We start from the raw sequence: 24,312 nt of genomic DNA, 5'->3' as shown, positions 1-24,312 counted from the left end.
AGCACTTATGCTGGCAAAATTTATGGTGCTCAGGGGGGTGATTTTTTCACACCCCTGTGGGCCAAAAGTTTTGCTGACATCCGTGCTAGTGTAGACATAGCCTAATACCTTTTTTATCCTGGATTGCAGCGAATGGGACACATTTACTCTTGCAACCAGTGTGAAGCAGCAGAATGGCTCTTCACCCTGGTGCAAGATTCTAGAATCTAACACCTTATTGTATGGTGTAAGTATTTTTTGTGCATGCACTGGCCTGTGTCCACACACTCTTTTTTTTAAGTCCTATGAAAACTAGCACAGTCCTTGAAATGTATTGATTTTGCAAATAAATCCTTTCATAAACAGTTACAATGGAATTGCAATCACAAGGAAATCCGGTCCTCTAGAAAGTTTTTGCATATGAGATACTGTTGATTTCAAATGAGAGGCCTGCATTTCCAGTATGCAAAGTTAACCCCATTTATAAGGGAAATGGTTTCTTTTTAGACATATAGTGCATTATTACCTCTTCCACTAATTAATGGAGAGGAACACTCTAGAATAGCTGATTAAAGAAAGAAAGGCTAGTAATCTTTGTTACAAGTTGTTTGCATTGGGTTCAGCATACTACTGGTGTCAAGATGGTGTTGCCTATTGAAAAATTTCTATGTCCGCAAAAACAAATAAAAAAAAGTTATTAATACTAATTTTAGAAGACAGTGGGAGTCCTTGGACAATTCTGTCTGAGTAAGGACTGAAGAATCAGTCCTCTAAATTGTTACATTGCATTGGTAGAAAATTATAGGCTAGGAACTTGTTGGAAATCTACTAGCAAGGGTCATGCAACCCAACCAATATTCTGTAGAACAAATTTGAGAACAGTTGAAATGGTGAAAGCTGGAACTAAAATTCATCGTAACTGTTTAGAGATTTTGAGCACTAGATGTGAACTGTTTCAATTTCCTTTAGGGTTCCTCCACAGTGCACACATTTTTGGATGAAATGTCATGCCTTTCTATGTATGCTGTAAAGGAAAAAAATCTGCTCTGTGTAAACTACATAACAGAGGTCTGCACAGCAAAGGTGTAATATAATGAGAATGTAGAGTGATAAGATGGTTTTATAGATCTGGCTAATATATTGAAATGGTAACTTTTAGGATTAACCAGCATAACAAAGAAGAATTGTTCAAGGCATATGGTCCATTTTCTCAGAGGTAGATAATTACTGTATTTGTTGTAGGTATGTGTATTGAACATATCATTTTGGTGTCATGCAGTTAGCAGTAGGTGTTGTAGAAAAATTCATTTTGGGTCAGAGCTGTACTGATTTTTGCACCTGCTCAGAATCTAGTACTTTGTGTTTATAGAATTTAAATGTTTAATTGGGTGTCATTGAAATTTTGAGTTAACTCCTGGCAGTAGTTAAATTTACTGCAGTATCTGCAGTATTACCTATTTGTATATAAGGAATGGGTAAATATCAGTATGCGATAAACATAACATGAGTGATTCTTATTTGCAATAAGACCTCTTTGTCCAGTCTGACAGTGTGAAGGGGCTTTAAAGTGAGTGTACATTTAATTGCTACAGTGGTGTAAAGGGACCTTAGTGCAAATGAGAATTTAGCCCCAAAATGCTGATAGCATCCATTCTATCTTAATATTTCTACATTATCCTGTATTATATTTTGTTTTGGAAAATATTAGATTAAAAACAGAAAGGTCCTCTATTAGTCTTAATAATTAGGATGAAAAGGTTATGCTCCACACAGTGACACTTATTTTAGTAAATTTTCCTAGCTTGTCATATTATAATTCTATTCTATTCCACCTAGGTCTGAAAAAGAATAAATGTGTCTGAAAAGAAAAACACTGTCTGCCCAGCCATGAAATTTCTGAACTAGGTGGGAGGTAAGTACCAAACTTTTAATGTAAAAACTCACGCTGGATTTCAGCTCTAATCTTACAGTAAAAGGATGTGATCAGGAGGTTCTAATATAGTCTTCTAAAGAATTATAAAATGGCATTTCATTCTGAATAACTTAGGGATATTTATCTTTTTGAGCCCAGGCTATCTGAGACAGATATTTGTTTAGGGTGTTACCAGATCTTATTTTCTGGAATGTCACATGTAGTGATGGATGAATATGCAACAAATAATATATTTGAATTTAGCTTTTTCTTTTCTTTTATAAATAATGAACGTATCACAAAATTCTCAGATGTTGGTGTTTTGAAATCATTCTCAGATTTCTTCAGTGACTAATTCTGCAGATTTTTCATTAACAATGTGCTATGAATAGTCAACTGGTTACATAAGTTATATGCTATTGTTTCTGTTGCCTGGTTGGATGGCTTATATAACTAACACAGCATGACTTGCAAATTTTACAAATGAACATACAATGTGAATGCCCTTAAATTTGAGCTTTAAATTTGTTTCTCTTGAGAATTCATTGTAACTAAGTCAAATTTTGTGGAAAGCAAGCAAGAAAGGGTTTTGAATAGGGTCAAATCAAAATTTGCTTTCAAATTTGAACAAATATTTGTGGAAATGTTTTCTCACTTCAGAAAAATAAATATACCATTTTCTCTGTTTAAAAGAATAAATGTATCATTCATTACTTTGAAAAATTCTGAATTTTGGATAAATACACAAACGTTTGGGTGCTTATGCAGTCCTCTTGGTTTGCAAAATGGGTCTGGAAATCTCACAAGAGCAACTTTTTTTTGCAGTACAGTACACTCACATTTATCTGAATGGCCTGGAGGACATCCAAAACTTAGATAACTGGGTGTTCAGATAGACGGAAGTGCTATTTTGAGCAGCAGTTTCACTGCATGTAGGCCTATGTTCGTTCGGTCTTGTCTTCACTACCGGGGAGATCGACGCCGCTGCAATTGATGCAGCGGGTGTTGACTTAGCAAGTCTAGTGAAGACCCACTAAATCTATGGTAGTGCACTCTCCGGTCAACTCCAGTACTCCAGCTCCCTGAGAAGAGTAAAGTAAGCAGTTGGGAGACAGTCTCCCATTGACGCAGCTCAGTGAAGATACCGGGGTAAGTCGACCTATGCTACTTCAACTCCAGCTACGTTATTCATGTAGCTGGAGTAGCGTAACTTAGATTGACTTACTCCGGTAGTGAAGACATGCCCTAAATCACTTAATAGCTTCTCAGTTAGTCTCTTAGCATCTATTAGTGCTAATCAACTGTTTTGTACTTCTAATGCTTAATACTTTGTACTTATTAAAGAGTAAAAAAAACCTTTGAGTTATTAAAATACCGGAATTGTATTAAAATTATATTCCTGGTGACTTTAATACAATTCTGGTATTTTAATAAACTCAAAGTTGTTGTTTTTTACTTTCATAAATACCAAGTATTAAGCATTACAAGTACAGAGCCATTAATTCACACTAAGAGGTAACTGAGAAGTTATTTGTGGGTGGTTAACTAGCATAGATCTATATGGAGGATACACTGTGGATTTGGATAACTAGGATATTTGGATAAATGGGAGTGTACTGTATTTCACCTCCTATGCTTTGGTCCTGACTGGACTAGAAAGTGAGGGGACTCAGAAAAGAGTTGTTTGAATATTTTCAAACTTAATGAAAACAGATTGGGTTGCCTCTTACTCTATGTGGACCAATATGCCCATATGCAGTCATTGTTTCAGATCAGTTGTATACATTTTTTAATTTATTGTGGCAATATCTAGGAGTTCCTGTCATGGACTAGGGCCCCATTGTACTAGATGCTGTACAAACACAGAACAAAAGGATGGTCTCTGCCCCTCTTGTCTTCTACAATTTCAGTAAAAGACAAGAGACAAGTAGATACAGAAGTTATGAGTTAACAGTCTTCATACTCCTTTAATCCAGAAATTAAACCATTTGAAGGATGAGGAAATAATACTCTAGTCTGCATAGAACTACCAGATGTTTTCAGGAGGAATATCTCAGAAGTGGAGACGAGGCTTGCTTTAACCAAACCTCAGCTGCAAACACCCTAGAACTTCAGGGTGTTCAGACTTGAGGCATGGACCCAGTCGTTGTGGTTTGACCCCACCTCTCACCAGAAATAGTACACCCAGTCCATTTCAGTGATATACTAACAATTAAATAATTGGTTTTATATTAACACCAAACTTCCAGCCACTGATTAAATAACCATTTTTTAAAAAGTTTTAGCAAGTGTCTCTATTCCAAAAACCACCATTACAATTAGAGATGGCACTGAATCAAAACTCCAAACAATCTCAACAGCCCCGCACTTTGGCGACATTTGTCTCCAGATCTGAACTTTGCAGCTGACCCCTCTCTCGATGATGGGCCAAACCAAAAGCCAGATCTGAACACCACTGAACTCTGGGAAAGTTCAAATCCATCTTTTGTGGTTCAGGTTGATCTCTAATTAAAACAAACCAGTTTGAAAGGCAAATGTCTTAAAACCAAAACAAAACAAATGTTTCACGTGAAAAGTCTGGATTAGGCTACATTGTACCAAGTTGTGTTTTATTCTCTCACATGATGTAATGTTACTCTGTGTACCATAAAGTGACAACATGCTATAAAAAACATTCAAGGCAATCACTTTGAATTTAACTTTGTACAATGTACTGTACACATGGAAATAATCCATGCTGTGTATGGACCTGCAGACAGCTTTACTTGGCTCTCAATTTTGGGCATAATCCGTCGCCTTTCAATATTATAGCGTACATCCCCAGTAATGCAGTATGTCTGGGATCCTGTAAAAAACCAGTTTCTGGCCTTTATTGTGTGACCCTTATGCCTCATTATGTCAGTAGTATGTGGAATATTGCCACTAATCCCTGAAAACAAATACAAAAGTGTTGCTGTGGAAAATCCTGTTGTGTAATAGGTCAGGGAAATCCCAGCAAACTCTCCTGCTAAGAGCTTCTGTTTATATTGTAGTTAATATTACAGTGTCTGTAATAAAGCAACACAGTTGATCAGTGGACAAGAGAAAAGCAAACAAAAGAGAATGGAACATGGTTTCAGCATTACTGAAGTGCTGAAGTAAAAGTAAATCAGAGACAGAAAGGAAAAGAAGAGAAAATGTTCAAGCCTCACTGCTAATGTCAGAATGTCACTGTGCACCAGTAGCTAGAAAAAGAATTTCTTGGACAGTAAGAGTTACTCAGAGAATGACAGCACAGAGATAGAACAGTGAGTATACAGTAATCACTAGTTTCTTTCCCTGTGGCCTTTGTTCTGTCCCTCTATTTTTTGTACATGCCTTACAAATACCAGTAATAGGCAAACTTTGTGAAGTAGAGTTCTGTCTTTATGGATACTGATCCAGAGTATACAAACTTCTTGCCTACAGAAACTAGGCTGGAAATCTCATTAGACCAGGCTTTCTCATGGGATTTTACAGTAGTCCTGCTCTCAGGCAGGGCACAAAGTTCATGATACCTTTCATGGTATTTCTTCCCTGCTGCTAACTGTTCAGGTAATAAGACATTACATTTATAGAACGCCTTTCATTTGACGATGTCAGATGTCAGAGCATTTTACGAACATAAATTAAGCCTCACTGCTCCCCACTTAGATTAGAATTATCATCTGATGTCAAAGATGGGGAAACTGTGGTTTAGAGAGCTGAGATGACTTGCCCACGGTCGCACAGGAAGTCTCTGGCAGAGCTGGGAATTGAACCCAGGTTTCCCAGTCTGTGGTTCAACCATAAGACGATCTTTCCCCAGATTGAACCAGGAAGTGCAGGAGCAGGTGAAAATGAAAAGGTAGGAAAATTTATTGAACATCAGTTCAGTTTGGGTGAGAGATTGAGACAGAGAGGGAGGAGAATTATTTTATTTATTTAGAGCAAGTTTAATCAACCTTTAATCAAACTGATGATGCTGTTGATCTTTACCCAAAAGCAACTTTTACTTCAAACTCTTCTCTACTGGTCACATCATGGTTTAAAAAATAATTCCCTAATACTATTTCAAGTTCTTTTTCTATGGAATTCTATAAAGCATACTAATGAAAAACAAAGCAATATTGCAGGTCTTTGCAAAGAAATTGAGAAAATCCAATCACCACAATGTTTTCTTCTTCCCTAGTCTTTTATAATTTATGGGGGGGAGATTGCTAATAGCCTACATCTTTTTAAATTATCTTGAGAAAATAGGGAAAAAGGAAGATGGGGAATTAGTACATGCCCAAGTCTTGTTCATGTTGTTGTCCTAGTTATCATACTATGACATTTAGGTCAAATCAATGTGGAATACAAGCAAGATCTTGCTTTGTTATAGCTACAGAAAATCTAAAAATGTGTTTATCGGGGAATATAACCCTTAGCAGAGTGTGTGTGTGTGTGTGTGTGGGGGGGGGGTTAATTTACCACAAATGCTGATATATATAGAGAAGAGAAAACCAGTACACATTTGAGGTAAACACCATGACTTTTATTAGTCACCTATCACAAGGTTCCACACATTTCTGCTTGGGTTATTGGTGTTGGTAACCTTCCACAATGCTGACTTCTCCATCAATGCTACCCCTATGAATGTCCTGATTCTAAATACTCCCCACCAGTTAACCATCTGTTAGTGCCCTGAACTAACCCCCTTACCAAATACCCCTCCCCAATTGCCCAGTACTGATCACTACCATTTGTTGAACTGTCCCATAGCCATTCACCATTACTGAAGTTCTCTCTCTCTCTCTCTCAATTCACCCTGAGTTGTAACAGCTTAAAGGCTTCCATTGTAAATATGGAAAACAATCTCAACATTAAATGTAACAGTATAGTATAACTGATGGACAGGTTCATGTTTCAAATACATTTAATTTAGATTGCAACTCAGACCGAGTAGCAGGGGGAAGCAACTTTATTGGTTGGTGGGTTCTGTGGCTGCCCTTTCAGTTGAAGTGTATGTCAGTCCCTTGCCAAAGAGGAGCTCAGTCTGGTGCTAATTTTGAACTCCCAATTGCTTTTAAATTCTTAGATATCAGTGGTGGGTTGTTTTGCTATTTTTAATCTGCACTTAGCTCCGGGGTTGTGGCATTTAATGCTTTGTCACAAAGCCTTCAGATTTAAGATTTCTTTTCTTGTGATTTTTTTGGGTCTCTGAAGGTGTATGCTTACTGTAGGTGACAAGACCATTAACTGAGGGAAAATGTCCATGTTTGGCATAGGGAGTGTTTATGCACAACCTTATCTGAGGGCCAAATCATCCCCTTGAACAGCATACGGAGAGGTGGCAAAGCCTCATGGGTAGCAGTCAAAAATGGACATTAAAAACAGAAGGTGGGGGAGATTTTTAGAACTCACCACTTTTTCTCCCTCAGTGGTTTGAAACCCCTTAATTTTGCGGCAGAAGCAGGATCGCCACTCTCTGTGACATCATTCCCCTCAGAACCCACAAGATAATGCTGACCCTGTCAAACACGACCTTGCATGGAAACCTCCCCTGAATGGGATGGAGGTTCAGCTGGATGAGGGCAGGGTTTCCTGCTGTCGCAGGGAGGCAGAGGAATAGCTATAAAATATTGCCTATGGGTAAAATGCGTTCCTGACTTTGTGTTTATATTGCCCAAAGCTTTTAAACCTGAGGGCAATTTCTTTTAAATTATTAATTGATTTCAGAGCCAGTCTGCATTTCTTGTATGAATAGTTGGAGATTCCTCCTCCCTACCCTCTGTGTACTCATGGGGTTTCTGGGGTGCAAACAGTTTTCCAAAGAGAACCTGCCCATCCAAACACAGCTTTTACTTAAAATTTGGTTGGAGTTCTGTCCCTAAGCATTCTCTTATTTACCCATCCCCAAATTCTCAAGATGCCTCTGCATTTGAGAGAGACTAAAAGTTGTTTCCCAGGCCCACCCACAAATGCTAAGGTCAGTTCTGACCAGAGTCAGACTCTCAGTTCTGATTAGAGTGTACGAGGCAGAAACTGACAATTACCACCAGCTGAGAATCTCCTCCCAAATTTGTTAATTTGTAAACTCCAATTCATCAAGATATTCCTATGGATCAAAAAATTTCAGCATGTGCTTAAAATTAAAAATATGCTGAACAGGGATGGACTTCAAGTGCTTTGCTGAATTGGGGCCTTAGAGGATAGAGCAACCCTAAAAGCACAGTGCATGTCTCAGAATGGAATGCAATGCAAGGCTTATCTTTTCAGGTGTTCTATGGCACTGCCTTCTCATTCTCTCTTCTTTTTTTTTAGTCTGATTTGATTGTTCCTTTATGTCCCTAATAATAATAATTTGGATGTCATGGTGATGGCTATACTGTATATTATTAAAACAGAAATAAAATAAAGGTATGGGTAATCGAATCTCATGCTGCAGAGCCACACAGAGTGTTAGCTAAAAGGAAGTGCAGGGCTCAGGAAGGAAATTCTGCCTCATTAGAGAATAACATACTTGTCTGTTCATTTTGAGGACTCTTTTGGATTCTACAGAACTGTCTATTGCTACAGGCAGGCTAGCAGGTTGGATGGATCAGTGAGCTGATCCTGTGGTAAAATGGTAAAACATTTGTTCGTAAACCAAAATGCACAAGGCATATACACAAACACCTCTGATGCAGTCATTTTCTTTGTTTCTCTTATTTTATTTAAGAAAGGAAAGAAAATGCCTTATGTCAGACAAAGAAGTGGCTGAAAAGATGAGTCTTGTGTATATGTAGCACTTATTTGCATTGTATTACTATTCTGCAACATGGGTATAAATTTATGCTGCATTACATTGTGTTTTTCATACTATTTCTAGATACTGCTTAGTGCACTTTGATTGAAGAACGTATGGTTTACCAAATAGGATACATGTGAAACAACAGAGAAGAAAAGGGAGGATGCAACACATGCAGTTATGAGTTATAATGCTATGTTTAGTCTTTCCTGCCTGATGTAGAGAGTTGGACTGGATGATCAAACCTATCATCTAGGGAAGAGATTTTGACGACCTAGAAACCACAAGAGTAAAGCTTAACTGATTTGTAATATCATTAGTATCCCCCAAACATGCATAGATTTTAATTTATTCATATATTAATTATTTACCTGCATTACTTTTTATTTTACCATAAATTGTTTTTCTTACAATAACATCAGTTACCATCTGACTCTGTGAATATGTATTTCTGTAGAGAAATTAAATTTAATGTTGTTAGAGGGATTTTTTTTATTTTAAGTTTTGCCCAGACTGAAAATATGAAACTAAATCCATATTTCAGCCTTCTACTTTGCAACGTTTAGAGCTAGGAATCAGACTGAAATTCAGATCTGCATTTATATTCTGGACCCACTCAAAAGTCAGGGGTGTTCACAACTCCCATTGACTTCACTGGGGCCAGTATTTCATCAATGGGGTTTTGGCTGAGCCCCATCCCTACATAGAGAGAGAGTTGGTGGGATACGTCTCTGGACTGGAATATTGATATAGAGAGGTATAGCTTGTTGCGGAAGGACAGGCAGAGTAAAAGGGGAAGAAGTGTTACATTATACATCAAGAGTCTATACACTTGTTCTGAGGTGCAGAAGGAGGTGGGAGGAAGACCAGTTCAGAATTTCTACATAAAGATAAAGGGGGCAAAAAAGAGGGGTGATGTCTTGGTAGAGGTCTACTATAGACTAACAAATCAGGAAGAGGAGGTGGATGAGGCGTTTGTAGAACAAATAACAGGAATATCCAAAACACAAATCTGGTAATAATGTGGACTTTACCCAGACAACTGTTGGCAAAGTAATACAGCAAAACACTGAATTTCCAATAAGTTCTTGAAATCTATTGGGGACAAATTTTTGTTTCAGAACAAAACAGAGGGACAGCCATTTTAGAGTTGATTCTTACCAACAGGGAGGAACTGGTAGCAAATCTGAAGGTGGAAGGCAATATGGGTGAAAATGATCATGAAATGATAGATTTAATAATTATAAGAAAATAAAGGAGTGAGAGAAGCTGAATAAGGACAATGGACTTCAAAAAAGAAGACTTTGACAAACTCAGAGAAATGGTAGTTAAGGTCCCCCCCAAAAAAAAATCTAAGGAAAATAGGAGTTCAGGAGACCTGGCAGTTCCTCAAGGAAACAATATTAAAGGTACAACTACAAACCATGCCAGTGCAAGGAAAATATAGGAAGAATAGGAAGGGGCCAATATGGCTACATTAGGAGCTCTTCAATGACCTGAAAATCCACAAGAAATCCTACAAATAGTGAAAACATGGACAAATTGCTGAGGTAAAGAACAAAATGATAGCACAAGCATGTAGGGACAAAATCAGAAAGGCTAAGGCACAAAATGAGTTACACTAGCAAGGAACATAAAAGGTAATAAGAACAGGTTCTTTAATTACATTAGGATCAAGAGAAAGACAAAGGAAAGTGTAGGTCCTCTACTTAGCAGCAAAGGACAGCTAATAATTTACAACACCAAGAAGGCTGAGGTGTTGAATGTGTATTTTGCTCCATTCCTCATTAAAGGTGACCAGATACTTAACACAATATTAACAACAAGGGGGAAAGGAACACAAGCCAGGGAAAGAGCAGGTTAAAGAATATTTAGATAAGTTAGATGTACTGAAGTTGGCAGAAATTGATTAAGTTGGTGAAGTTCAAACTAGGGTACTTAAGGAACTAGCTCAAGCAATCTTGGAACTTGAGAACTCCTGGAAGACGGGTGAGGCCCCAGAGGACTGGAGAAGGGAAACATAGTACCTATCTTTAAAAAGGGGAACAAAGAGGACCCAGGGAATTCTAGAACAGTGAGCCTATCTTTGATACCTGGAAAGATACTGGATCGAATTATTAAACAATCAGTTTGTAAGCACCTAGAGGATAATAGGGTTCTAAGGAATAGCCAGCATGTATTTGTCAAGAATAAATCATGCCAAACTAATCTAATTTCCTTCTTTGACAGGGTTACTGGCCTAGTGGATAGAGGGGAAGCAGCAGACGTGACATATCTTGATTTTAGTAAGGCTTTTGACACAGTGCTACAAGACATTCTCATAAGCAAACTAGAGAAATGTAGTCATGATGAAATTACTATAAGGAGGGTGCTCAACTGGTTGAAAGATAGTATTCAAAGAGTAGTTATCAATGGTTTGCTGTCAAACTGGGAAAGGGTATCTAGTGAGGGCCCTCATAGGTCAGTCCTAGGTCTGGTACTTTTCAATATTTTCATTAATGACTTGGATAATAGAGTGGAGAGTATACTTATAAAATTTGCAGAGGACATCAAGTTGGGTGGGGTTGCAAGCACTTTGGAGGACAGGGTTAGAATTCAAAACAACCTTGAGAAATTGGAGAATTGGTCTGAATTCAACAAAATGAGATTCAATGAAGACAAGTGCAATATAGTGGTCTTAGGAAGGAAAAAAGAAATGCACAACTACAAAATGGGGAATAACTGGTTAGGTGGTAGTACTGCTGAAAAGGATCTGGGAATTATAGTGGATCCCAAACTGAACATGAGTCACAATGTGATCCCGTTGCAAAAACCCGCCAACCCCATTCTGGGGTGTACAGAAGTGCTGTATGTAAAACATGGGAGGTAATTGTACCACTCTCTTTGGCCTTGGAGTACTGTGCCCAATTATGGGTGCCACATTTTAGGGCCAGAGTTCAGAGAGAGAGTTCAGAGGAGAACAACAAAAATCATAAAAGATTTAGAAAACATGACCTCTGCAGAAAAGTTAAAAAAGCTGGGCATGTTTAGTCTTGAGAAAAGAAGACTTGGGCGGGGGGGACCTTATAACAATCTTCAAATGTGTTAAGGGCTGTCATAAAGAGGATAGGGATCCATTGTTCTCCATGTCCACTGAAGGTAGGACATGACACAATGGACTTAATCTGCAGCAAGGGAGATTTAGGTTATATTGGGGGGAAAAATCTAATTATAAGGGCAGTTGAGCTCTGGAATGGGCTTCCAAGGGAGGTTGGGGAATCTCCGTCATTGGAGGTTTTACAGAACAGGTTGGACAAACGCCTGTCTGTGTTTACTTGGTCCTGCCTCAGCGCAGGGGGCAGCACTTGCTGAATTTTTGGTCCCTTCCAGCCGTATGTGTCTGTGATTTTATATAGATTTTTATATATATATTATTGTATAATTAGATTAAAATGTACATTAAAATGGCAAAGTCAAGTACTGGAAAGAGAGGAAATGTTGCCTATGCAACATTAATTCAGTCCCTTTGTATTTATGCATTAATTACACGATTGCATATTATTTTTTCACCTACCTCATTCAGATTGAGGCAGACCCCTGCAATAGAAAGTTTTTATCCTGAATGGTTAAAGTTGGCAAAGTTATATGCAAGTGGAGGTAGGATCTTCCACTGGGAGGTGACAGGAAACCTTAACTATAGGCCAGCTTCCAACTCTGCCTATAATGCCTCACTATACGGAACACTGATCTGCTTCCAGAGACCTTCCACTAAAGCTAGTCTAAAAATGCAGTAGCTGGAAAATTGAAATTTTCCTTTCAAATCAATTCAACAAAACATTAAACTGCATTGCCCTATTGGCACATTTCCTTATGGGAGTTGTAGTTTGAGCCTCCATTCTCTCCTACACACTAGGCTCCTTGGAGCACTACATCACCCATAATGCAAAGCGGATTTCCCTCAGACTGAGCTGTGTGAGGCCTCATGGAAGTCACATGACTTTGGGTGCATCATCTGAGATATAGTCTGGCTAGGGAGCCTGGCCCATAGGGAGAATGGAGACATCAGGATGCCAAACTACAACTTCCACAAGGAAAAACTCAATAATGGGAAAAGGCAATTTAATGTTGAACTGACTTGATACAAAATGTTGTGGGTCAGTCCAATAGACCAAAATAAAACATTTCAATGTCAGGAATGCCAAAGTGTTTTGTTTTGATCGAAAATGTCACAGTGAAATGTTTCAGTATTTCCTAATAAAAATTTTGCAGAATTTTCCATTGAATGAAATTTCAACTTTTTCTTCTGATGTGGAATGAAAACAAATATTTAATGTTTTGAATTTTCCATGGGATGGATATTCCAAACGTTGCTCAACTCTACCTTTTACCACTTTCTAGTTGCCTGCAATTCATACAATGTTTATTAAGTAATTATATGAACAATTTCTACTGTGTTTAGAACCAGGATCTCTTTTTTTAAAGCAAGAGTTCTGCCAAAGAGCTAAATGTGCAGCTGTTTTAATGAAAGTCAATGCAATTTTCTTTGAAGACAATCTAGACTTTTTTTCCAACTCGTGACCTTCGAAAACAAAAGCTATTGAATTTCAATTTAAATAGCTATTAGTATCTTACCAAAATTCATTGCAGAGGAAGGCAAGGAACGTAAAATAAATGTTTATTTTAAGGATCAGGAGAAAATGATTGGTCTATAGAGAATTCCATTATAGGAGGGAAGGAGGAGGAGAGAGAGGGAGGGAGAGAGGAAAAGACGATGATATGAATGAAGCCAGATGAGCACAGTTTCTAATAAAGTCAGCGAAAACTTTACTGATAGTGAATCACTTCTTAAAAGTGAGATCCATGAGTAAAAAGGGATTATTGAAATTCTCAGTATCAAAGTATTTCATAAATATTAATCCAGCCTCACTAACACCTTGAGGTTGTCATTTTACAGATTGGTAAACTGAAGCACAAAGAGATTAATATTCACATTTTCAAAAAAGATTCAGTAAATTGTGAATCCTCAGTTTTGGGGTACCCAATTTCAGATTCATGGGGTCTGATTTTCAGAAATGCTGAGCACTGCAGCTCCCATTAAACTTCATTTGGAGGTGGGGGTACTCAGCCTGTGGGAAAATCTGGGGATAGGAGTCTCAAGTTGAAATGTGAAGCACCCACAATTAGTGGACACCCTTCAAAAATTTGGAATGTGATTTGCCCAAAGCCACAGGGTGACTAGGTGGCAGAGCTAGAAACACAATCCAATAATCTTCACTTCTGTTTGCTAGACAATATCTCCAACTATTGGATCATCCACCTGGACATGTGCCTTTACGGTTTTAAAATCCTATATTGAACACTTACTCTCTCCTCTAAATAGTCTCTGTGAAAAATTTCCTTAATTTATTGTGATGTTTGTGACTAAATGCTTAAATAACAATCTGTTTCAAAGTATTAAAAAAGAAAAAAATCTTCCAAAATTTGAGAAGCCTGAGCCTATCACTCTCATTATGGCAGAATAATTATTTCTCAGTGGTAAAAGATAAGGGATGCTTTTCCTTACATGTCCTAGAATCTTTCAAATGACAACTACTTCCAAGTGGTCTATCTTATTACTAAAGTTTAGGTACCTTGTTGTTCAGCTTCTTCCGTGAAAGAATACCCATCTTTTTCTGCCAGAAAAGGTGGATTGTTTGTGTCTCCTCTTAAACTCCCTCCAAGACCATATAAATCATAAACAGGAGTAGCCTCCTCTTTTATCTTATCTTTTACACACAATCTAGTTTTCTTTGGTGGTCTTAAATTAGACTCTAAGGAGAGTCTTTATGCTTACGAGAGAGCTTAAAGTTTGCAGCTGGCCCGCTTTACACCGATTTACTATTACTTGAGCAATTAAAATAAAGCAGTGGGTTCACTGTTCTTTTGGGTGGGAAAGTCCCTCTTTGGTCTGACATACTTTCTACTGCTTTTTAGGAGTCCAAAGGGACAGTCCTATGGAGGGTGCCTGCCTTTACATGGTTGAAATCATATGTCCCAGTAATATATTGCAAACATAATTGATCCTTATTCTTCATCTGCCTTTATTTCTGCGCCCAGAGCAGAAATGTTGATTAGGGAAAGAAGTGCGTTTTTTTGAGCCATCAGTAGAAGACATTGCAGTGAGTACTAAAGACACCTTTATGTTTTTCCTGCAAAATGATGACACTGAGAGTCACCCCAACTTTTATTTCTGTTTCTATCAAACAGTCAACCCAGTCTGCCTGTCTGTTATAAGTTGTCTCTGTTATAAGTGGGGTCTCACTATTTTTTGATTGTCTAATTAAAAGAAGGACTTCTCTGTAAACATTCTCACTAAGATTATGCCAGAGTTCCAGAATTATGTATCTTGTAGTATATAGACTGGAGTCCATTAAGAACTAGAATTTTTTCACCCACAGCTGTTAAATTTGTCATGTTATTTATGCTATTTTCTATTTGAACTAAACAAAATACTGCAAATACCATGGTAAACATCAATTTTTGTACAATGGCCCCCAGTATGTAGCTGCCATTAAGATAACCATGAACTCGGGTTGAAGATCTGATTGAGGCCGGCACCATGTTGTTTTCTGGATGCTATGAATTAGCGGAGATTTAAATTGAATGAATATGCACTGCATGCTTTTATGCTGACATTTCAAATATTATAGTTTTGCAGATATCATAGAGTTGAAATGTATGTGATTTCTTAAGAAGACACCTCTTGAGGTGAACTATGGGAGCTACTTGATATTACCAATTCAGATGTCAAGTTCAGATTGTTGAGACCAAGTTCCTTACTGATGGTTTGCTTGAATGCTAATAGGTTAGACTCCCACTCATCTGAAGATAAGAAAAGATCCAGATAAATATTGCAGACCAAAGTTCAATCCAATCCCCAAATGACTGACAAATGCCTACATCATTATCGCGCCTACCTCTATGTTAAAGATGATTCTTCTCTTTCTTTTGATAAAGTCTGTCCTACTCTGTATTACATTAAAAATTATCTAATTACTGCTCATTTTCCCCTCCAATTTGTTTCCAGCTCTCTGATTCTTTTTTTCTCTCCATGTCCTTTATGGACTTTAAAGCCAGAAAGGACCATCATGATATTCTAGTCTGATCTCCTGCACACTGCAAGCCACAGAACCTCACCCACCCATTCCTGTAATAGATCCATAACCTCTGGCTGAGTTACTGAAGTCCTCAGATCATGACTTAAAGACTTCAAGTTACAGAGAATCCACTATTTACATTACTTGTTTTATTGGCTTAAACACAAATACATAAAGATAGATTTTCTTACAATAAACATACAATTAATCTGACATATTAACATGTATAAAGTATAATGAACACATAAATAACCATGTAAATAAGAAAATAAAAATGAGACTGAAACAGAGAGAAAGAAATGGTACCAGGAAAGGAAAGGAAAACTGAAAGGTAGACGTTTGAACACATTAGGTCAAACTATTTGGATTCATTTACAGTTCCTCATTTATTGATTTGCTGATAGCACTGTAATACAAGTGTGATTGTAATACATTTCTATCAGTGCTGACTGTCCTCATATATTGGAAGTCTTCCACTTTTAAGAAAAGGCATGGTTTTCATATTGGCTAGCTCTTTGAGAGCACCATTGTACTGGCTACATGTGTCTAGGCAATGGATTTCTTTGTGGAAAATAATACCATTGACTACTTCCAACGCTCTTGGTAGGAGTTTTTATGAACATTTGGCATGTCAGTTAAACTCCCATCATAGCCAAGAGTAAAGATTACAAAATCCATCTGCAGGGCTGAATCCAGAATTAAATCAAGCTTATCTATGGCTTGCATCCAAAAATAACTCACTGGCTGGCACTCCTACAACATGTGTGATAACATGCCATTCATTTCCCCACACTACCAGCTCTTTGTTGACACATCTTGAGCCCACTTTCTGTATTCTCTTTGGAGACCAGTGTACCCAAAACAGTTTTTTTCCTAAACTTTTTCTGAGATCCAGTGTGGATTTAATCACACTGAGTCCACACACTCCCCATTTTTCTTACTGGTCTCTTCAGTGCAGAGCTTCTTCCCCTTTCTCCCCTCACCCACAATTTGTAATTGTGGTCATCTTCTTAAATATCTACTGTATATATGCTAATGTTCTGCATTGCTTTGTACCCATTTTTGCCCAAGTGGCTTACAAGATTTGGTTCACCTGGCAACATTGGTGCAATAAAATCCGGGCCCGGATTACTGCGGTCCTTAAAATCCTAGAGCGTTTCCTTTTGTTTATTTATTTTTAGGGAATGGCAGAAGATGGGTGAGTGATGTGTGCGTGCATAGGGGTGTGGGGGATTCTAAACACTGCAGACATTATTATTCTCTTAAACCACACACTGCAGAGAAGCTTAATGTCATCTCACAGGCATTCTTTCAAGATGTCAGAGATTCACAAATCCACAAAAGGTAATAGATGTAAAAAGCCTTCAAAATGCCCTGTAATTTGCTGATTCTTTACAACCATTAGGTGGCTGTCTCAATCATTTGAGTTAGTTTCCCCCACCCCAAATCTCAAAGGGTTTCCTTGAAATATATTCAGAGATGTGAAATACAGTCAGATGAACAATTCTAAAGCCAATCATTTTCCAGGTCTGGCACAGGGGTCATCTGCAGATCAATTCTGACATCTTGTCAGCTACACCCTCCACAGACACTTTCATCTTCCAGTCCTCATTTTTGCCCTGGATTTAGCCCTGATAAGAGAAGTAATTTATGAGCCATGTAATACTTAGAGTTTCAGAGGGAATGGTCAATACACAAAGCATTAGCTTGCATAATCTTCTTTCAAAGAACTATAGTAAATCTCAGTTTTGCCATTTACTCTGGCTCCATGCTTCAGAGGCTGCCCTGGCTTCCTCTTTTACTTCCAGGTGTTGTTAATGATCTATAAAATCTGCTCTGGTTTAGATCCTAGCTTCGTGAGAAATTGCCTCTATGGCCATGCACCGTTGTGGCAAATGAGTCTTCTAGTCTGGAGTTGCCTTCCACCAATGATTTGATAGAGCCAGAGTTTGTTAACCTTTGGGGCAAGAGGCTTTTCCTTGAAATAGGTTTGGGTGGGATGGGGTTCTTTTGGGGATAGGTCTCAAATAAGGAGGCATTCATAGCTCTGAATAATACCAATCAATGAATAATTCACTGTCTAAAAATAGCTAATTGGATCATTCCTGAATCAATTGGCACAAAAAGGTGGTGATGTATAGCAGGAGGCAGTAAGAAAGATCAGAACATCAGCCTTCAAACAGTGGGTAAGGTGGTAGCAGCCCAAAAGGGGGTCAGATGCAGCCATTGTTGTGAGAATGGGAGGGAGGGGATTCAGCGAAGCTCGATTTGCATGTGGACGAGTCCAGGGAGAGGATGTTGAGCAGAGTAGGAGGTGGGTCGAGTAAAGTGGGTATGTCAGGGCATGAGATATTGGCTGGAGGATCATGACTTTGGAGAAGGTCACAGCTATAAATATACAAAAACTATGCAATTACTTTGCTAATTCATCCCCATGGATCAGCCTTGCTAAATTCATTGCTTCTGCTACCAGACTGGGTCACTTTGTCATTTGTCCCTAACTGCAGTAACAGATCCATTCAAATCTGAATGCCTCAGTTGAATACACAACAATTATGTTGAATTACACATAATTTTATCCTTGTATAAACTGTTTGCAATGTTCTTAATGCAATTGACCAGATCCTGGCCCTGATATAGCATGAAATCACTGAAATACATGCAAAAGAGTGGTGGAGCCAGCCTAGCCAGCTGCATTGTAGAATCCCCAGGTGTCTTAAGATTCCAAAGTTGGCTCTGTGCCACAACTTTCTGGCCTTCCCTGGTACATGTGTCATGCCGGAGCATGGCCAAAGGAGAGGCATGTCAGGAGTGCACTGGCACGCCAATGATCCCCAGCTGCTGGAGAAACCTGTTGGGTGCCTTTGCAGCCAGGCATAAATTAGAACAGCCCTGATTCTGCAACCCCATAGGGAGCTCAATCAGACCCAAGGATCTGGCCTGGTATTTTTGTGTCGCTCATTTAAAGTTATATTACCTGGGACGCATACAAGTTTCTGTACCTAGCCATATTTTTTTTTTAGCACCTGGCACAGTAGGGCCTCTAGTTGCTACTGTAATAATACAAATAAATAAATACATGAACAACATGGAATTCTTTACAGGCCTTGGTGAAACTCTTCTGGTCCAGTTTGCAGGGGTCATGTGGACCTTTTTCATCGGTTATAATTCATGTGGTTTGACACTCCTCCCATTTAGCCTTATGTTTTGGTTTCAAATAAACCTGAAATCCCAAAGCAAAACTGCCAAGTTTAGTCTGAGTTTATATTAAACCATAAGAAACCCCACCATATTCCACATCAGTCAGTTAAGAAGTGCTTGAAACCACCCAGGTTCAGTGAAAAGTTCACAGAGCTAATGTACGTTTTGGCAAATATGGCTCAAGGTTTGGTCCAAAAATCCGACCATTTTTTTCTGGATTTTACATAGCTTTAACCAAAGACTGCCGCGACATCTGTTCATCCTTAAGCAGAATAATTAGGATATTAAGACATTTTTCTCATTTGTATAGAAATTTTCCAATGAAAATGGCTACATAATTCACGATTAAAAGATTTGTACAGCTCCCTTATTCATACAAAAACTTCATTGGCATTCAGTCATACTCATCTGCAAGTTCTCAAACAGTGAATATGAAAAGGGATGTCAAACCCATCCATGGAAATAAAGAAGAGGATTCTTGCCAGTCACCAAAAAGGTGGCACTGACAAGATTCCGGAAGGTGCTTACTCTTTTCCTCCCACCTGTGGTTGGCAGTAAAGTCTGGGAAGAAATATCTGTCTCCGCCAAATGTTTAGTGACTGCCCAGAATTTGAGTTACAGACTTGAATTCATGGCTTTGGGTTCTGTCTGCACCTCCCTTTTGCCAGAGTCTGCAAACAGTGTTAAGTGAGCTTCAGGGTGAGAGGTATAGCACTAAAAACACCAATGAAGAGATTTTAACATCTCTTTCAAAACAAAGCACGGATACTCTGTTTAAAGGCAGACAATAAAATATCAATTTTTCTGCATGCACCACCGTGACGCTATTGACGTGAACTCTGACTTTATAGATCATTGTAGCAACCAGGGTCCTATGGTTGCACCAGGTCTTGTACAGAGGAGGTCAAGTGGGGTGTCTATAGAAAGGTTGTAGTTTGCTGGTTACGATTATGCTGTCTGTATGTGTGTATCATTTTTTTGTTTTAAGTTATGAATATTGGCTATGTACTTGTATCTCAATGTGTTTGATTCTAAGTAGCCTCAGTGAAGCATTTGGTCAGCTTCTTGAGGAGAGGACTATTCTCAGTAAGTGCCCAATCAAGAAACACTTAACTGACAATGGACTTTGGGAACACCAATCCACATCTGAACTTTCCTGGGAACGTTCAAATTAACATGTAAACAATGGTGTCGGCCTGCAAAAAGCTGAATCATTCATGGACGTGTGACTTGCCCAGGTGGCTACAAACTCCATCTTGTTGCTGTGATTTGGACAGGAGAACAAAAGGGTTTCCGCCCACAAGAGAGAGACTATAAAAGGCCTTGGAAACCCCTCCATTTTGTCTTCAGCTGGCTTAACAGGTGGCCTCTCCATCCATAAGAGATGCCTGAAAGAAACTGGAACAAAGGACAGTAACTACAGGGGTGTGACTGATTGCTAGACCCAGACTAGGAAGGAGTTCAGTCTGTGAAAGAAGCTTACTGGGACATCTCTAAGGGTGAGATTTACCTGTATGCGGTTTCTTAATGTATTAGACTTAGAGTTGCATGTTTTGTTTCATTTTGCTTGGTAACTTACTTTGTTCTGTCTATTATTACTTTGAACCACTTAAATCCTACTTTTTATACTTAATAAAATCACTTTTTTTTGTATTATTGAACCCAGAGTAAGTAATTAATATCTGGGGGGGCAAACAGCTGTGCATATCTCTCTATCAGTGTTATAGAGGGTGGACAATTTATGAGTTTACCCTGTATAAGCTTTATACAGAGTAAAATGGATTTATTAGGGGTTTGGATCCCATTGGATAATCTAACGCATTTCCTTGCTTTACTTACAGTTTTTGTAATCTTAGATGCTTATTTCAGGTAGGGTTTTAGGAAAGGTTTTTTTCCTGCCTGGTCCCTCTCTCTGTCCAAAGAGAGCCCAACAAAGAGAGAACAAAACAAAAAACAAAAACAACCTCCCCCCACAGATTTGAAAGGATCTTCTTCCCTTATTAGTCCTTTTGGTCGTGCCAACCAGGTTTTTTGAGCTTTTTAACCCCTTATAGGTAAAGGAGGGATTTTATGCTACCCTTAGCTGTATGTTTATGACAGAGGTAGTCTCAGCACACCAGGTGACAGTCCCAAGGGGGTCTTTGTGGCCGAACCGGTCATAACCACACCACCTTATTTGTATTACACTAGTGTCTTCTGTCCCTAACTGAGATCAGGATTGTCCCAGACATTGTACAAACAAACAGTAAGAGAGAGTTTCAGTAAGAATTTCATAAAACTGCAAGGAACAGAAATAAAATATACAGAAACTGAGTGCCCACGCTGAGCTTTCCAAAGCCATGCAAGAGATTTAACCACATATCATCCATTAATTTTAATATCTTTAATTTTAAAGCTATTTTGCCTCCAGCACCTCTTTTAAAATCTCATCCCTAAATTTTAATCCTGAGGTGAAAGTCAAAGAAGATACAGTGGCTACTCCTGGGGGAATTCTGTGCCAACAAATTAAAAATTCTGCACCAAAAAATAAAAAATTCTATGCACAATATTTTAAAATTCCACAAAATTCTGCATATTTTATTTGTCAAAATAATGCAATATAATCACTCTGGTTTCAATTATGTCAGTAATTTATTTAAACTACAATACAGTGGATAGAGAATGGGAGTGGAGAGCAAACCCTCTTGCCTAATAGTAATGTAGCTAGGTTTGACCCATTATTTCGAGTTATTAGTCAACAAATATATGCAGCCAAATGCTCAGGGTTACAACACAGGTAACTGAAGAGCAAGTGAGGGCAGGGGAATCAAACTCCCAATTTATATTGGCTACTGACCATCTCCAGAAAGGTCAGTAGCAAACAGCTCACTGAGTACATTTTGATAAGAAATATTTTCAGTCCAAAAATGTAGACCAGTTCTAATCACTAAAGCAGTATAAGCATTTATAGAGCCATACTGTCTTTTACACCACTCTGGCAATGTAAAGGATCCTTAAAACTTTTACACGTATTTTATACTCCTGAGGGAATTCACAAAGACAGTGGGAATAATTCAGTAAGCAGGCAGGCTGCTACATTCTGCTCTGCCTGAGGGGACAGAGCCTACCCCATACCTACCTCCTCAGAAACACCCCGAAGCCCTACCCCTCCACACCGAGCATGCTGCAATAGCGAGTGAGAGGGACAGAGTCTCTCTCTCACACATTCACCCCCCTCCCCGTGGTGATTTACATCTCTACTGGCTGCTCCAGGTGCCCAAACCAGCCTGCCTGTGCTGCCAGGGTAGGGCACATGACCACTCTTGAGCTTCCCTTTGCTTCTCTGCCAGAAGTAATTTTTCTGTGAGGAAGCAAAGAAATCTGCGGGGGACATGAATTCTGTACAGGCACAGTGACTCAGAATTCCCACAGGACTAAGTGGCACTATTAACACATTTTCCAGTCTCAGAAAGTTTCCTAAAGAACAATGTATTAATCAATATTCACACATACAAAAGTTTAAATTTTCAGCTACATAGAAATTGCTATACTGGATCAGATCCAAGGTCCATCTAGTCTTCAGCAGTGGCCAGAGGAAGAGCCCTGTAATAGTTTGATGTGGGATAATCTCTCCCCCACATTATGCTTCATCCTGGTCTCTAATAGAGATTGTCTTAAGCTTTGACACATGAGGTTTTATATCCCTTCTAAATTTTTGTTATCGTTTATTATGATAGCTCTAGTTATTCTTGATAGTCATATAAATACCCAATCCCTTTGTTAATCTTGTGAAGTTCTTGCTCTCAACAGCTTCTTGGGGCAATGAGCATCACAGTTCAACTACATGCTCTTTGAAAAGTATATCCTTTTATTAGTTTAGAATTTCCCAGCTCCTTAATTTCATTCATTGTCCTTGTTCTTGTGTTATGAGACAGAGAGAACAGAAGCTCTGGAGCATTTATTATTTTATGTACTTTCATCACGTCCTGTCTTAGTCATCTAGTTTCCTTTCGATTTCTCTTTATATAAAAGTTTTACCATACCTTTGATCATTTTCATCACTTTTCTCCAAATCCCCTCTAGTTCTGCAATATCCTTTTTTGAGATGGGGTGACCTGTACTGCACACAGTTGGCCTGATGAGACTGCACCATTGATGTATAGAAAGGCATTATGTTTTCCATATTATTCACCATCCCATTCCTTCTGCATCCTAGTACCATGTTTTCCTTTTTGCCTCCAGCTGCACGTTCAGCCAAGGTCTTTGTTAAGATGTCTAAAGTGATACCCAGGTTCCTTTCTCAAAGGTGTATGACTAGTTTGAATGTTTCTTTCCAATGTGCATTACTTTGCATTTATTGACATTGAATTTCATTTGCCATCATGTTGCCCATTCATCTTGCTTGTTTAGATCTCTATGAAGTTCCTCGTATTCTTGTCTGGCCCTGACTAACCTAAATAACTTTGTGTCATCTTCAAAATTTTGCCACCTCACTACTCGCCCCATTTCCAGACGATCAATAAATATATTAAACAACATGGGACCTAGTACAGAACCTTTAAGCACCCCCACTGTTAACATTTTGCCATGATAAAAACTGACCATTTAATCCTACTCTTTGCTTTTGTCTGTAAGCTAGTTTTTGCTCCATGGCAATACTTTGCCTCTCACCCCATAACTACTTAGTTTCTTTAAAAAAAAAACAAAAAACAAGGAATACTTGTTGGCTATTATCAGCAGGAGGAAAATAAACTTTTGTAGTGATATCACTAAAGTTTTTTTTTCTCCTGCTGATAATAGCCCACTTTAATTGATATGCCTCGTTAGAGTTGATATGGCAACCCCTATCTTTTCATGTTCTCTGTGTGTGTGTATGTGTGTGTGTGTAATATATATATATATATATATATATATATAATCTTCCTACTGTATTTTCCACTCCATGCATCTGATGAAGTGGGTTTTAGCCCACGAAAGCTTATGCCCAAATAAATGTGTTAGTCTCTAAGGTGCCACAAGTACTCCTCATTCTTTTTTGCTGATACAGACCAACACAGCTACCACTGAAACCTGTTAGTTTCTTTAGTAGCCTCTTGTGTAGGACCTTATCAAAGGCCTTTGCAAAGTCTACAACAACACTACAAACAATTTATTTAGATGTGTTGGTCCCAGGATAGGAGAGAGACAAGCTGGATGAAGAAGAGCTCTGTGGAGCTTGAAAGCTTGTCTCTCTCACCAACAGAAGTTGGTACAATAAAAGATATTACCTCACCCACATAAATAAATTATGTCAACCTCTTCTCCTCTATTCACCATTTTACAATACATTCAAAGAATTCTAAGCAATTTGTGAGTCA

The 24,312-nt window shown here is 38.5% G+C and overlaps 2 protein-coding genes across 3 annotated transcripts in view; one reads left to right on the top strand and one right to left on the bottom strand.

Annotated features, from left to right (window-relative positions):
• The window catches only part of ATXN10 (ataxin 10), a 338,101-nt gene extending 329,192 nt beyond the window's left edge, over nt 1–8,909 (top strand). Inside the window, exons 12-13 of the transcript XR_012155466.1 lie at nt 1,816–1,891; nt 8,742–8,909. The gene's annotated coding sequence lies outside the window, so the exon portion shown is untranslated. The remainder of the gene's footprint in view (nt 1–1,815; nt 1,892–8,741) is intronic.
• The window catches only part of WNT7B (Wnt family member 7B), a 131,984-nt gene that overhangs the window by 33,777 nt on the left and 73,895 nt on the right, over nt 1–24,312 (bottom strand). The window lies entirely within an intron of this gene.

This window comes from Lepidochelys kempii, chromosome 1 (assembly GCF_965140265.1).
Source record: "Lepidochelys kempii isolate rLepKem1 chromosome 1, rLepKem1.hap2, whole genome shotgun sequence".
NCBI lineage: Eukaryota > Metazoa > Chordata > Testudines > Cheloniidae > Lepidochelys > Lepidochelys kempii.
The sequence above is the reverse complement of the archived record's forward strand: the minus strand, read 5'-3'. Positions and strand labels throughout refer to the sequence as shown.